The sequence below is a fragment of the Neophocaena asiaeorientalis genome, unplaced genomic scaffold (assembly GCF_003031525.2).
Source record: "Neophocaena asiaeorientalis asiaeorientalis breed wild unplaced genomic scaffold, Neophocaena_asiaeorientalis_V1.1 scaffold275, whole genome shotgun sequence".
In the NCBI taxonomy this organism is placed as follows: Eukaryota; Metazoa; Chordata; class Mammalia; order Artiodactyla; family Phocoenidae; genus Neophocaena; species Neophocaena asiaeorientalis.
This window is the reverse complement of record NW_020173679.1, coordinates 1781118-1796664: the sequence shown is the minus strand read 5'-3', so window position 1 is coordinate 1796664 and position 15547 is coordinate 1781118.

Here is a 15547-nt window from a genome sequence, read left to right as displayed (position 1 = left end):
TCTTACTCTGCTGTCAGGGGTGGAAACTGGTAAAACTACTTTGGAAAACTGTTAGGCAGTGTTCGTGGAGCTGACCATATGCCTTCCCTAGGACCCAGGCTTTCTACTCCGTGATACCCATCCAACACGAGTGTTTACGGTCACCAAAAGCCTGCATGCCCATGGCAATACTGTTCATAGTAGCCCCAAACTGGAAACTCTCCAAATGTCCATTAACAGTAGAGGAGATAAATAAATTGAGGTCTATTCATGCAACGGGGTAGAATACTGCAGAGCCATGAGAATGAATGAACAGAGTACAGCTGTGGAAACCAGACAGAAAGGGTGTACACTGTGTGATTCCATTTCTATGAAAGTGGTTACCTTCGGGGGAGGGGGAGTGGTGCCTGGCAGAGGCATGAGGGGGGCTTCTGGGAGCTGGTGGTGTTCTGTTCCTTGATCTGAGTGCTGGCTACACAGGTGTGTTTACCTGGAGAAAATCCTTCTAGCTGTATGCATATGAATTCTGCTCTTTTCTGTGTTTATGTCCTATGTCAATAAAAAAATTTTTTTTTAACTTTAAAGTCACAATTTGGCCACTTACAGCCAGGCTCAGCTCACCAGCTCCTTGGCACCCTGAGGTGACATCTACTTTTCCAAACACTCTTAGTAGCTGAGTTTTTAGTGAGAACTGGCTTTCTTTGTAGTTAGGGGTATATTTTTCCAGGAATGGCTTTCTTTTTTTTTTTTCTATGGTTTTTGAGAGAGAGAGAGAGAGAGATGGAGCGCTGCATCAGGAATGTCCTGTGACGTGGGGTCAGTGGGAAGCTGTGGACACTTCTGGCCAAGGAAGGGTAAGTGGGGCTCTTATTCCACATATCCAGCACTTTGGGAATCACTAATCTGATGTTTTCCATCCAGTGTTACTTACCCTTCTGCCCTGAGAGCCCACCTCAGTACCTGGTATAGAGAGGTGCTCAATAAGTGAAAACATGCATATAAAAGTAAGTGAATGAGTTAAACAAACGCTCCATCCGTAGCACCTCTGATGCTGGTTACACACCCCCAGTGGGAACTCATCCCCTCTGGAGGGAGTTTGACCACTGCAGAGCTCTGGTTGTCAGAAGGCTGCCCTGGGTTGAAGCTCTCACCTTTCTCCCCATCCTCCTCCCATTTCCCCAACCCCCCTCCAGCGTAAACCTCCCCCAGGGGCATGAGTCCCAGCCACCTCCCCCCACACACCACCTGTCAGAACCAAGGAGGAGGAGGGCTTGCTTAGGCAGGTGGGTGGGAAAACGAAGGCAGGGCGATTCAGAGACCACGTTGTGTGTTCATTCACTCACTCATGTAGTCACTCATTCAGCAAACCTCCTCTGGGCTCCCGTTCCTGGCTAGACGCTGAATGAGGCATTAAGAACAGAGGTGACCCAACAGTCCCACTACTGGGCATATACCCTGAGAAAACCATAATTCAAAAAGAGTCATGTACCAAAATGTTCATTGCAGCTCTATTTACAATAGCCAGGACATGGAAACAACTTAAGTGTCCATCATCGGATGAATGGATAAAGAAGATGTGGCACATATATACAATGGAATATTACTCAGCCATAAAAAGAAACGAAATTGAGCTATTTGTAATGAGCTGGATGGACCTAGAGTCTGTCATACAGAGTGAAGTAAGTCAGAAAAAGAGAGACAAATACCGTATGCTAATACATATATATGGAATTTAAGAAAAAAAAATGTCATGAAGAACCTAGGGGTAAGACAGGAATAAAGACACAGACCTACTAGAGAATGGACTTGAGGATACGGGGAGGGGGAAGGGTAAGCTGGGACGAAGTGAGAGAGAGGCATGGACATATATACACTATCAAACATACGGTAGATAGCTAGTGGGAAGCAGCTGCATAGCACAGGGAGATCAGCTCGGTGCTTTGTGACCGCCTGGAGGGGTGGGTTAGGGAGGGTGGGAGGGAGACTCAAGAGGGAGGAGATGTGGGGATATATGTATATGTATAGCTGATTCACTTTGTTATAAAGCAGAAACTGACACACCATTGTAAAGCAATTATACTCCAATAAAGATGTTAAAACAAAACCAAAAAAAAGAACAGAGATGAATAAGAAATCGATTTTTCCTCAAGGTGCTCACAGTTCGGTAGGGTCAGCAGGTAAAGATGCCTGTGTAGTGCATGGCTGCACTGGGAGCCGGTTGGTTGAAGGGGAGGGGGGAGCTGGCAATGACAATCTAAGGGGGAGAGAGATTCATAAACAAATGATCCCACCCGCGCTGAGTCTTGCTGGAGTGGAGGTAATAATAATACTATGAATAACAACAGCCATGCTCTAAACGCTGTATATTTATTATCTCAACTCATCTTCCTGATTATACTATCATTACCTTCCATTTTACCAATGAGGAAGCTGAGAGATTAAGTCACTTTTCTCAGGGCAGACACGGCTAAAGAGTGATTCAAACTCTTAATTGTCTGGACTAAGAGGCTCGATGTCTCCATGTGAGTCAGGGAGTCCGGAAGCATGGAGGAAGGACATCTGCACAGATCATGGTGGAGTCTAGGGAAGGCTTCCTGGAGGAGGTGGCCCTTGATCTTGTTCTTAAAGATGTTGAGAGACTGATTATACAAATGCACAATGGCCACACCATACATAAAAATAGAACATTGACCCACAACCTGCCACAAGCTGCCCAGGACACCAACTCCTTATCTACAACAAACAGCCCAGGAAGTCAGCCTGCTATCAGTCAGCCTTGCAGGAAGCCAGCCTGCCATCTTGAGCGACAATTCACGACACTAAACGAGAACTTTACAACAGTCGGCCCCAAATGGCCAGGACATGATTAATAACTGGCAGCTTCCCTCATGTTTGCCTATACTTCCAACTTAGGAGCAACCAGAGAAAGCCAGATATGCTCCACTGACCATGACGTAGGATGCCCTGCTTCTGGTTAGTTCATCTGCAGATTCCCTGTGCCCATGGCCTCCAAGCAGGACACACTTGAAGCCTTCACTTTTTCCCGCTATAAATCTTCCCCACTTCTCTGCCTGCCTCTGAGTCTCTGCCAAAACACAAGTGACAGTGGCTGACTCCTTGCTATAGCAAGCTCAGAATAAGTAGCCTTTGTTTTTCTCCTTTGGTTGGACTTGCTTATTTCCACCATGTGCAGGAGTTTGCTGGGTGGCTCAGAGAGGAGTATGTGCAGAGGCATAGAGGCGTGAATCAGCCAGCCACAGGGGATGGGGAGATTAGAGGTGAGGGTGGTGGAAAGGAGCCAAGAAAACTCCTACTCAGCCAACAATGCCCAGTTCAAGAGTTGCCCTCTGCACACACAGAATAATGAATACTTCTGGGATCTACAGAGACCAAGTGGACCTGCTCAGCCAGTGCTCCCCTGGGAGCCCCAGAGGCAGCTCACATCACCAGGTTAGGCTGTGTGGGAGTGAGCAACCCCACTGACCAGATGGGGATTCCAAGGCCCAAAGCCTCTGCTCCAGGCTGCTCAGAGCCTGGGCCCAGCCCCGCACCCACAGCCCTGGTGCCCCTCTCCCCTCACGTGTCAGACACATCTTCTCCACTTTCACTGCCCTTCCTGGGTGTACTAACAGGCACAGGTTGGCAGAACATTCTGATTTAATCAAGGCTGGAGACGGGATCCCCCCGCTGCCACTGCTTGTACTGCCCGAGGCCCAGGATGCTCAGATTAATTCACAGGATGTCACAGACACTGTTCTGCTATGTTTGTCATCTTCCCCAGCCAGGTGTGAGGTTTCCCAAGGCCCTGGACACGAGGTCTCAGCGTCTGTGCCCAGAGGCACCCCCGCCACCACCGCTGTCCTCGCATAGACCTCCCCCAGCTCAAGTAGATGGGCTGCAAGTGAGACTTATTAAGCCAGAAGAGGGGCCTTAGGCAGGATGCTAATTCAAATGTCTGCATCTGGAATGGGCCGTGAGATGGAGAGAGAGAGAGACGCTGACCCGAGAGGCGGAAGATCTGAGTTGGAGTCTCAGCTCCAGCCCAGGGGAACGTTAAGCTCCCAACCACTGCCCCCACCAATCCCCGCCTCTTTTCTTCATTTCAACAAATGTTGTCTGATCATGCACTGTGGGCCAAGGGCGGGGATGCTCCAGTGAATAAGACGTGGTTCCTACCTCCAGGTGGTCAAAGTTCTCTGGGCCTCAGTTTCCTCATCTGCAGAATGGGACACCCATATCTCCCTGGACCACTTCACAGGGCAATTGTGAGGATCCTGGGACATTGTTCATGTGGCCACGTTGAGGGAGCAGTGGAAAGAAGACCCAGCATGGAGTTAGGAGGTCTGAGTTCAAGCCCCAGGCAGCCACAGCTAACTGACGAACTTTGGGCAAATCTCTGCCCCTTCCCGAGCCTGTCTGCTCAGCTGCAAAATGGGGAGAATACAAATCATCAAAATAAGAGTTATTTGCGACTATGAGCCTGGTCTAAGCACTTTACAGGTATAAAATGATGGAAGTCCCACCACCTCCATGAAAGAAGCTGAGACGCAAGAGGTCAGATAGCATGTTCAAGGTCACACGGTGGCAGGTGCTGGAGCCAAGTGTAAAGCCCTGGAGCCTGCTCTCTTCACCCCTCGTGCCCCACCACCTCTCACCTCCAGCCACATCTGAGGTCCATAAGCAATTGGCCCAAATGACCAGGCACCCCTACGCCTGCCACAAAGTTCATATAAAACAAGGCACCTGCAGTGCTCCTTTGAGGTCCTCAGCAACCAGGTCTGATTTCTTTCGTAAGTTTCTTGGTACGTGTTTTTACATTTGTTGGTTTGTTTGTTTTTTTAAATCAGACCAAGAACTCTTCTGGGGTCAGGGCTGTGCCTCCCCCGTTAGACAATTTTCCCAGGGCAGGAGCTGTATCTCTCCCATCAGACAGGGAGTCCCTCAAAACAGGGACTATTTCTCCCCATCATTCTGGGAGTTTCTGGGGTGAGGATAGGAGGAGAGCACTGGTTCTCACCCCAGTTTTGCACCTGACTGTCCTTAATTGCCCCAGTTTCTGAGGGCCCGTCATTCCTGGAGACATCTGGTCTACCTCCTCAGGGACCGCAGCTGCTGGGTGACCTTCTCCAGCCACCTTGAAGAAATTAAATACCCTTTCCTAAATTACTGCCAGAGTTGGGCAAATGTGAGAAGCCTGGAGCTGGGGGCATTGGCTTCTAAAGTGCTGAAGAGTTAATTCAGTTAGCCAGAGAGTGAAGCTGGGGCCTCCAGCCTGCCTGCAATCACAGCCCAGCAGACTTCGGCTGGACTTTCCACACCTCTGCCAGAGCTGCCCAGCTCCCATATGAAATCCCAGCTTCTCTTCCACCTTCCCCCCACCCCCTGCGGCGCTCACAGCTCCCACTTATACAAAAGCTAAGGTTCGCAGGGATAAGCAAGCACAGCCCTAGCTGGAGAGCCACAGCCTGACCCAAGGCCACCCAGCAAGTCATGGATTTCTGACTCCCGGTTCCAAGTTCTACTTTTGCACCTGCTGTTCCCTTTGCCTGGAATGCTGTTCCCCCAGATCTGTTTGGCTCCTTTCTCCTCATCCTTCAGGTTTCAGTTCAACTGTCACCTTCCCTGATCACACATCTCCAACACAACCCCACCCCACTCCCCAGAAATTTCCAGCCCCTTCCCTGCTTTATTTTCCAAGTGCACTTGTCACCAGCCAACATTGCCTTATCTCCCTACTTCTCGTCTGACTCTGCTTTTGAACAGTTAGCTCTGTGAAGGCAGGGCGTGGCTGCCTGCCGCATGTCTTTCTTGGTGGCAGCTATATCACCAGCACCTGGCACGTAGTCGCCCCAATAAATCTTTGTGGAATGAATGAATGAATGGGGGTCCATGAAGACCCTGCCGCATGGGACTTGGTCCTCTTCTTCTGTGACGGTGGCAGGAGGGATACCAGGGGGCCGGCACTGCAGGCTGCGCCCTTCCCACAGCCCAGCTGTGGCTGCAGCCACCTCTGATTAGGCCCCAATTAGCAGAGAGGCCTTTCAGCCATCAACTTCTATTAGTCGCTCAGATTTTAGCTGCGAAGTCTGGCTAATGGCCAAGAAGGTGGTCTCCAGAGAGGCCAGTGGGGGAGGAGGCTTGGGAGGTCTCAGTGATGTGATTGTCTGAGCTCCAGCGGAAAGGCTGGGCGCAGTGTGGGGAAGGGGTACAAAGGTTAGGGGCTAGGTGGGATCCACACCTGGGATGTCGCCTACTCTTCTGTCACAGGGTGAGCACTCATCCACCCCCTTCCCTGCTGTAATTCTGTCTCTGCCACCACCATGTGTGTGACCTTGGGCTGGTCACTTGCCTTCTCAGGGCCTACCCTCCAAGACTGCAAAGTGAGAGGACTAGATATTTTATTTTATTTTATTATTTTATTTTATCTTATTTTACTTATTTTTGGCTGCGTTGGGTCTTCGTTGCTGCGCGTGGGCTTTCTCTAGTTGCGGCGAGCGGGGGCTACTCTTCGTTGCAGTGAGCAGGCTTCTCATTGCGGTGGCTTCTCTTGTTGCGGAGCACGGGCTCTAGGCACACAGCCTTCAGCAGTTGCAACCCGCGGGCTCAGTAGTTATGGCAGGCGGGCCCTAAATCGCGCGGGCTTCAGTAGTTGCAGTGTGCAGACTCCAGGGCACACAGGCCTCAGTAGTTGTGGCGCACGGGCTTAGTTGCTCTGCGGCATGTGAGATCTTCCCGGACGAGGGATCGAACCCGTGTCCCCTGCATTGGCAGGCGGATTCTTAACCACTGCGCCACCAGGGAAGTCCCTGGACATTTTAGGGGATCTCCCAGCCGAGGGATTCTGAGGTTGCTTCTGGCCGTGATTCACGCCTTGTCTGGATGTTCAGGAGCCTCCACCATCTCCCTGCCTCTTCTCCTGTCTCTCTGACCCAGCCTCCACCCTGCAGCCAGAGTCAAAAATCTGCCTCCTCTGCTGCCTCGTCTCTCACCACCAACCCACCGGTGCCCCCTCTTCCCTCCACCAGGAACGCCCTCCTCCTCCCTGTGGGTGCCTCAGCATCCTCCACTCTTAGTTTGTCTGTGATGCTTTCCCCAGCTCCCCTCAGCTTTCCTTCTGCTCCCCAGATCCAGACAAAGAGAATCGCTCCCTACTCTGGGCCGCTAGAGCACTTTGTTTCACCAACCACGTAACTTCATCACATTTCTCTTGACTGTTACCATGAGCACAACACAGTCTTTACATCATTCATCTCTGTGTCCCCAGTGCCCGGCAAAGGGCCTGACGATGACGATGATGATGACAGTAGTAAACATCGATTTGTTGAGCATCTACTATGTGCCAGACGCTATGTGGTGTTCTTTATGAGAGTATTCCGTTCGACCTTCACAATAACCCTATAAAGGAAGATTCTTTAATTACCCCATTGTACAAAGGAGACAAGTGGGGCTCAGAGAAATTAAGTAACTTACCTAAGGTCACATAACAAGTGGATGGCAGAGCCAGGATTTAACCTCCAAAAGCCTGGCCACAAGATACGATCTCCTTTTGAGAATGTTATATGCTTCCCTGTGTTCTAAAACATTTAGTAGTTGCCAAAGAAGTTATGGGAAAATTGGGGAGGGTAGTGGGAAGAAACCTCCCTTAGGACAGTCGGTGATGTGCAGCAAAGCCTTAAGAGTGGTCCACACTCTTTGATCCAGGAATTCTGCTTCTGGGAATCTGTTCTAGGTGAGTGTTGTATTATGTGGACCATGATTTATGCACAATGATATTCATCACAGTATTATTTATAACAGGGAGAATAGGAGAATGGTGAAATTAAATATGATAAAGGGTTATGCGGTCATCACGAATAATGTTTATAAAGGGTTTGCAATAACACAGGCAGCGAGGGCTAACGTTTAATGCTGGGTAAAAAAAATCAGGGTTCAGGATGGCACAGAAGCACATAAAAGGAAGTTCAGCATCACCAGGTACTAGAGAAATGCAAATTAAGACCACGATGAGATATTGCCACGTGCCTATTAAAACAGCTAAAATAAAAACTAGTGACAACACCAAATGCTGGTGAAGATGAGGAAAAACGAGCTCTCATGTGGAAATGTAAAGTGATACAGCCACTCTGGAAAATACTTTGGCAGTCTCTCAGAAAAGCTAGGCATATACTTACCATACAACCTAGCAATTACCATCCTCAGCATTTATCCCAGAGATATAAAAATTGATGTCCACGCAAAAACCTACACATGAATGTTCATGTGTAATAGTCCGAAGTTTAAAACAACCAAAATATCCTTCAATAAGTGAATATTTAAACAAACAGCGGTACATCCATACCATGGAATACTACTTAGAGATAAAAAGGAATAAACTAGTGATACATTCAACAGCTGGATGAACCTCTAGAGAATTTTGCTGAGTTAAAAAAAAAAAAAAAAGACCTCAAAAGATCACATACTGTATGATTCCATTTATATAACGTTCTTGAAATGACAAAATCATAGAGATGGAGAACAGATTCCTGGTTGTCAGGTTAGGGCTGGTGGCTGAGAAGAAATTGGATGGAGCACAAGGGAGACCCTTGTGTTCTGTGTCTTGATTACAGTGGGGGTTACACACACCTACACATGATAACATGGCAGAGAACTAGGCAATTCAATGTCAGTTTCAATGTCAATGTCAATTTCCTGGTTTTGATATTCCACTGAAGCTATGGGAGATGTAACCAGTGGGGGAGGCTGGGTGAAGGGTACACAGAACCTCTCTGTACTCTCTTTACAACTTTCTGAGGATCTATAATTATTTCAAAATAGAAAGGTTTTTAAAATGCAGGATTCAAAGTATATACAGCATGACCCTCATGATGGAATAATACCTGTGGGGAAGCGGGAGCCACCCTGCTATAAGCTGGTAAACTTGATGAGCCCTGACCACTGCTCAGACATTACCTTATTCCCATAATCTTCTCAGGGATTCTTATCCCCAGCTTACAAAGAGGAAACTGAGTCACAGAGAATTTGAGTGCCTGTCCCAGGGGCAGAATGGAGATAGGAACCCAGAATATCTGACTTTCAACGTCCCCCCACTGCCTCCACCTTAGATGGGGTTTATTTTCTTCTTTATACATCTCTATATTTTCTCTAATAAGCGTGTCTTACTGCAATAATCAGAAGAAAAAATAAGCAAACACTAGAAAGTGTTCCTTGGTGGGTTGCCTGCTTGTTCTGGAGCCTGTGACACCGCAAGTCTACAATTTCTGTCTCAAAGACACTCTATCCTGGCTGCTGGCACAATGAGACCCACCCCCAGGATGCTCTGGCCTGAGTCCCACACACTTCCCAATTAGAGACAGTGGGGTCTGCAGACAGATCCCTAGGTCTGCTCTACACCAGATAGGAGCCTCTGGGCAAGACCTTAACCTGGGAACCTCAGTTTTCTCATCTGCAAAATGGGAATCAACAACACTTACCACTTCTCAGCATTGTTATGAAGCCCCAGTGGAATATGACCACTCACTGTGTACCTACTATGTGAGAGCATTCAGTTGTTTTAAAAGTAGAGCCTGAGTTTAATGATCTGCCTCAAATCCGGCCTGCAGCACGATGGGGTAGAGAGAGCTAAGCAGACAACATCGGGGTTATTACTGTTGTTGTCTCAGTCTAGCTGGCCGCAGCCCTGTGTATCCAGATGGGCACGGTGCCTTGGGAATTGGGTGGACCCCGGCAGGATGGAGCCTCCCTGGGAATGGCAGGCCCCAGAGGACTCAGGGGAGCAGGCCACAGCCCACAAGCTCAAAAGACCCCAAAAGACCCTGCTTCACCCATTGGTTTTCCACACTGAGAATCAATTTTCAAGGGTGTTTCCCAGAAGCAGTCTGGCCTCTCTGGTGTCATTATTCATCTTTCCCTGGCTGCTGGCCACCTCCTGGCCAAATCCTCTCCCCTCTCACTGCTTCTTGCATTTGAAGCCTGGAAGTGGAAGGGCAGCTGGGCAGAAGGCTGGTTCCCGTAAATGCCCCCACCCCTCTGTGAGTCTGGATGCCAGCACCCCAGCCACCCACCCCATATCCTGGCCTTCACCAGCTGAGGCCCTTGGCAAGGCTGGACCAGGAATGCCACACTGGGGCCAGGAGTGCCTTTCCCAGGCTGGGGCTTAGAGGAGCGCGGTCCGGGCCAAGCAGCCAGCGCTGGCAGCAAGAGAGACTTCCTGCCCTCACAAGGGAGATGAGACCACGGCCAGTTTCCCATGCCCATCCCGGTTTACAGATGTTCAAGGGAGCGTTCAGAGGAAGCACAAGGATTAAGGCGGAGGGTGGGGGAGGGTGGGGAGATGTGGCCAGGAAGGATGGGGGAGAGTCCTGGAGAGGCCACAGGGAACAATGGAACAGGCAAGGAAGGAAGACACAGGCAGCCTCCACCGCTGACCTGCTGTGCGACCCCAGGTCCCGCATAGCCCTCTCTGGGCCTCACGTCTCCATCTGCCACCCAACAGGTTGGGAAAGATGGTTTACTTCACAGTATTTGCTGAGCACCTACTGTGTGCCGGGCCCCAGAGACAGAGCAGTGCAGGAAACAGGCCCCCTCCCCTCCCTGCCCTCTGGAAGCCGACGGTCTGCGGAGAAGGCGGACATCGCAGGAGTTCAGTGAGAAGTGTGGGATCAGCAGCGAAAGGACCGAGGAGAAGGCACGAGTGACAGGAGTCAGCACCGCCCCTGGGGACCAGGGCGGGCTTCCCTGGGGAAGCAGAGACCTGGAGGAGTGGGAGGTGGCCAGGTGTCCTGGAGGACGGAGCAGCAGGGGTGGGACAGAGGACGCCGCCTTCAAGGACAAAGTGAGGCAGGGACAGCTGGTGTGTGGTGACGATCAAAGGATGCCAGGGGCTGAACATACCGACCCTGTAGGTCAAGGCAAGAATTTTGATCTTTAAGAACAGGAGCCATTGAAGGTGAAGACGGAATACGATCCGCATTGTGAAGTTTCTACCCAGAGCCCAAGTGGAGAGGTCCGGTGAAAGAAGTACTGCTGGGCCAGTGCCCCTCTGTCCCCGTCTCATGCCCAGTGAAGCTTCAGTGGAACCCCAGGGTTCCAAGAAACCCAGTTTGGGAACCACTGGACTGGCCATCCTCTAAGGGCCCTTCCTTCACCGACATTCTAGGCTCCGTGAGGATTTTAAGACATCCCCAAGTGGCACTCTGGCCCATGCTAACACCCACAGGCAAGGCTTTGACTCATCCCCAATCCCACCCCTCTCCATCCCAGAGGGGCAGCTCACCGGCCGTCAGGCACAAGACCTCTTCCAGGTCTCTGGAGGCAGGGCCGGAGAAGTGAGGGTGGGTGGCCCCAGTAAAGGCCGCGCCTTCAACTATGCAGCGCTTCTCACTTCCCTCCTCTTGGTAATCTTACTGGTCCTTTAATACCCGGATCAATTGTCACCTCTTAGTAGAGCTTCCTCAGACCCTTCCAGGCAAAATAATCCCTCCCTCTTTCCCTCAGGCTCTGAACCCTGGGTGCCACTCCCACCATACTTGCTGATCATCTGCCAGTCTGTGAGCCCCCTGAGAAATGGGGATTCATCTGTGCATTCATTCATTCCCTCATCCCACAGGAGCTGGGAACGCCGTGATGAACAAGTTAGAGGGCCTCCCTGCTCTCACAGGACTCATGGTCTAAAATGTGTTTTGTCCATCAGGGTGCATCAGGGGCCCACCCAGGGCCTGGCATGGAGGGACCCCAGGGAGTCTTTGCTGAATAAGTGAATTTGAGAATGAAGGAAGGTAGATAGAAAGAGGGAAGGAAAGAAGGAGTGTCTGAGGGCTGGAGGGGGGGAAGAGGAAAGCCCTGGTAGGAGAGGCTTTGTGGGCCCCACCTCCCCCAGTCTAACCCACCCCATGCTGTTCCCCCTTTTTCCTTCAGGCCTTGCCAGATACCCCGATCCCCTCCCTAACCCAACTGAACAGTGAGCGATTCTCTTTCAGTCCAGGCTGGAGTTTTTCAAAAGGAAAACAAGGAAAGGTGGTGGAAGCCAGATGACAAAGCACACAGGTGTGCCTGCAGGGCACGGATTCCTTAAGGCAAGTCTGGTTGGAGCAGCGGAAGAGTCACGAGCCATGGCATTGTCTCAGTCTGGCTGGGTGAGCGCTGGACCCAGAAAACAACAGCATCCCCCAAACAGCATCACCACCAGCACCACCAGTGACAATGTTAGCACTACCACCATCCCACCACCAGCACCCCCAGTGACAATGTTAGCCCTACCATCATCCCACCACCAGCACCCCCAGTGACAATGTTAGCCCTACCATCATCCCACCACCAGCACCCCCAGTGACAATGTTAGCCCTACCATCATCCCACCACCAGCACCCCCAGTGACAATGTTAGCCCTACCATCATCCCACCACCAGCACCCCCAGTGACAATGTTAGCCCTACCATCATCCCACCACCAGCACCCCCAGTGACAATGTTAGCCCTACCATCATCCCACCACCAGCACCCCCAGTGACAATGTTAGCCCTACCATCATCCCACCACCAGCACCCCCAGTGACAATGTTAGCCCTACCATCATCCCACCACCAGCACCCCCAGTGACAATGTTAGCCCTACCATCATCCCACCACCAGCACCCCCAGTGACAATGTTAGCCCTACCATCATCCCACCACCAGCACCCCCAGTGACAATGTTAGCCCTACCATCATCCCACCACCAGCACCCCCAGTGACAATGTTAGCCCTACCATCATCCCACCACCAGCACCCCCAGTGACAATGTTAGCCCTACCATCATCCCACCACCAGCACCCCCAGTGACAATGTTAGCCCTACCATCATCCCACCACCAGCACCCCCAGTGACAATGTTAGCCCTACCATCATCCCACCACCAGCACCCCCAGTGACAATGTTAGCCCTACCATCATCCCACCACCAGCACCCCCAGTGACAATGTTAGCCCTACCATCATCCCACCACCAGCACCCCCAGTGACAATGTTAGCCCTACCATCATCCCACCACCAGCACCCCCAGTGACAATGTTAGCCCTACCATCATCCCACCACCAGCACCCCCAGTGACAATGTTAGCCCTACCATCATCCCACCACCAGCACCCCCAGTGACAATGTTAGCCCTACCATCATCCCACCACCAGCACCCCCAGTGACAATGTTAGCCCTACCATCATCCCACCACCAGCACCCCCAGTGACAATGTTAGCCCTACCATCATCCCACCACCAGCACCCCCAGTGACAATGTTAGCCCTACCATCATCCCACCACCAGCACCCCCAGTGACAATGTTAGCCCTACCATCATCCCACCACCAGCACCCCCAGTGACAATGTTAGCCCTACCATCATCCCACCACCAGCACCCCCAGTGACAATGTTAGCCCTACCATCATCCCACCACCAGCACCCCCAGTGACAATGTTAGCCCTACCATCATCCCACCACCAGCACCCCCAGTGACAATGTTAGCCCTACCATCATCCCACCACCAGCACCCCCAGTGACAATGTTAGCCCTACCATCATCCCACCACCAGCACCCCCAGTGACAATGTTAGCCCTACCATCATCCCACCACCAGCACCCCCAGTGACAATGTTAGCCCTACCATCATCCCACCACCAGCACCCCCAGTGACAATGTTAGCCCTACCATCATCCCACCACCAGCACCCCCAGTGACAATGTTAGCACTACCACCATCCCACCACCAGCATCACCAGTGACAATGTTAGCACTACCACCATCCCACCACTAGCACCACCAGTGACAATGTTAGCACTACCACCATCCCACCACCAGCACCACCAGTACTCATGTCAGCACTACCACCATTCCACCACCAGCACCACCAGTACTCATGTCAGCACTACCACCATTCCACCACCAGCACCACCAGTACTCATGTCAGCACTACCACCATTCCACCACCAGCACCACCAGTACTCATGTCAGCACTACCACCATTCCACCACCAGCACCACCAGTACTCATGTCAGCACTACCACCATTCCACCACCAGCACCACCAGTACTCATGTCAGCACTACCACCATTCCACCACCAGCACCACCAGTACTCATGTCAGCACTACCACCATTCCACCACCAGCACCACCAGTACTCATGTCAGCACTACCACCATTCCACCACCAGCACCACCAGTACTCATGTCAGCACTACCACCATTCCACCACCAGCACCACCAGTACTCATGTCAGCACTACCACCATTCCACCACCAGCACCACCAGTACTCATGTCAGCACTACCACCATTCCACCACCAGCACCACCAGTACTCATGTCAGCACTACCACCATTCCACCACCAGCACCACCAGTACTCATGTCAGCACTACCACCATTCCACCACCAGCACCACCAGTACTCATGTCAGCACTACCACCATTCCACCACCAGCACCACCAGTACTCATGTCAGCACTACCACCATTCCACCACCAGCACCACCAGTACTCATGTCAGCACTACCACCATTCCACCACCAGCACCACCAGTACTCATGTCAGCACTACCACCATTCCACCACCAGCACCACCAGTACTCATGTCAGCACTACCACCATTCCACCACCAGCACCACCAGTACTCATGTCAGCACTACCACCATTCCACCACCAGCACCACCAGTACTCATGTCAGCACTACCACCATTCCACCACCAGCACCACCAGTACTCATGTCAGCACTACCACCATTCCACCACCAGCACCACCAGTACTCATGTCAGCACTACCACCATTCCACCACCAGCACCACCAGTACTCATGTCAGCACTACCACCATTCCACCACCAGCACCACCAGTACTCATGTCAGCACTACCACCATTCCACCACCAGCACCACCAGTACTCATGTCAGCACTACCACCATTCCACCACCAGCACCACCAGTACTCATGTCAGCACTACCACCATTCCACCACCAGCACCACCAGTACTCATGTCAGCACTACCACCATTCCACCACCAGCACCACCAGTACTCATGTCAGCACTACCACCATTCCACCACCAGCACCACCAGTACTCATGTCAGCACTACCACCATTCCACCACCAGCACCACCAGTACTCATGTCAGCACTACCACCATTCCACCACCAGCACCACCAGTACTCATGTCAGCACTACCACCATTCCACCACCAGCACCACCAGTACTCATGTCAGCACTACCACCATTCCACCACCAGCACCACCAGTACTCATGTCAGCACTACCACCATTCCACCACCAGCACCACCAGTACTCATGTCAGCACTACCACCATTCCACCACCAGCACCACCAGTACTCATGTCAGCACTACCACCATTCCACCACCAGCACCACCAGTACTCATGTCAGCACTACCACCATTCCACCACCAGCACCACCAGTACTCATGTCAGCACTACCACCATTCCACCACCAGCACCACCAGTACTCATGTCAGCACTACCACCATTCCACCACCAGCACCACCAGTACTCATGTCAGCACTACCACCATTCCACCACCAGCACCACCAGTACTCATGTCAGCACTACCACCATTCCACCA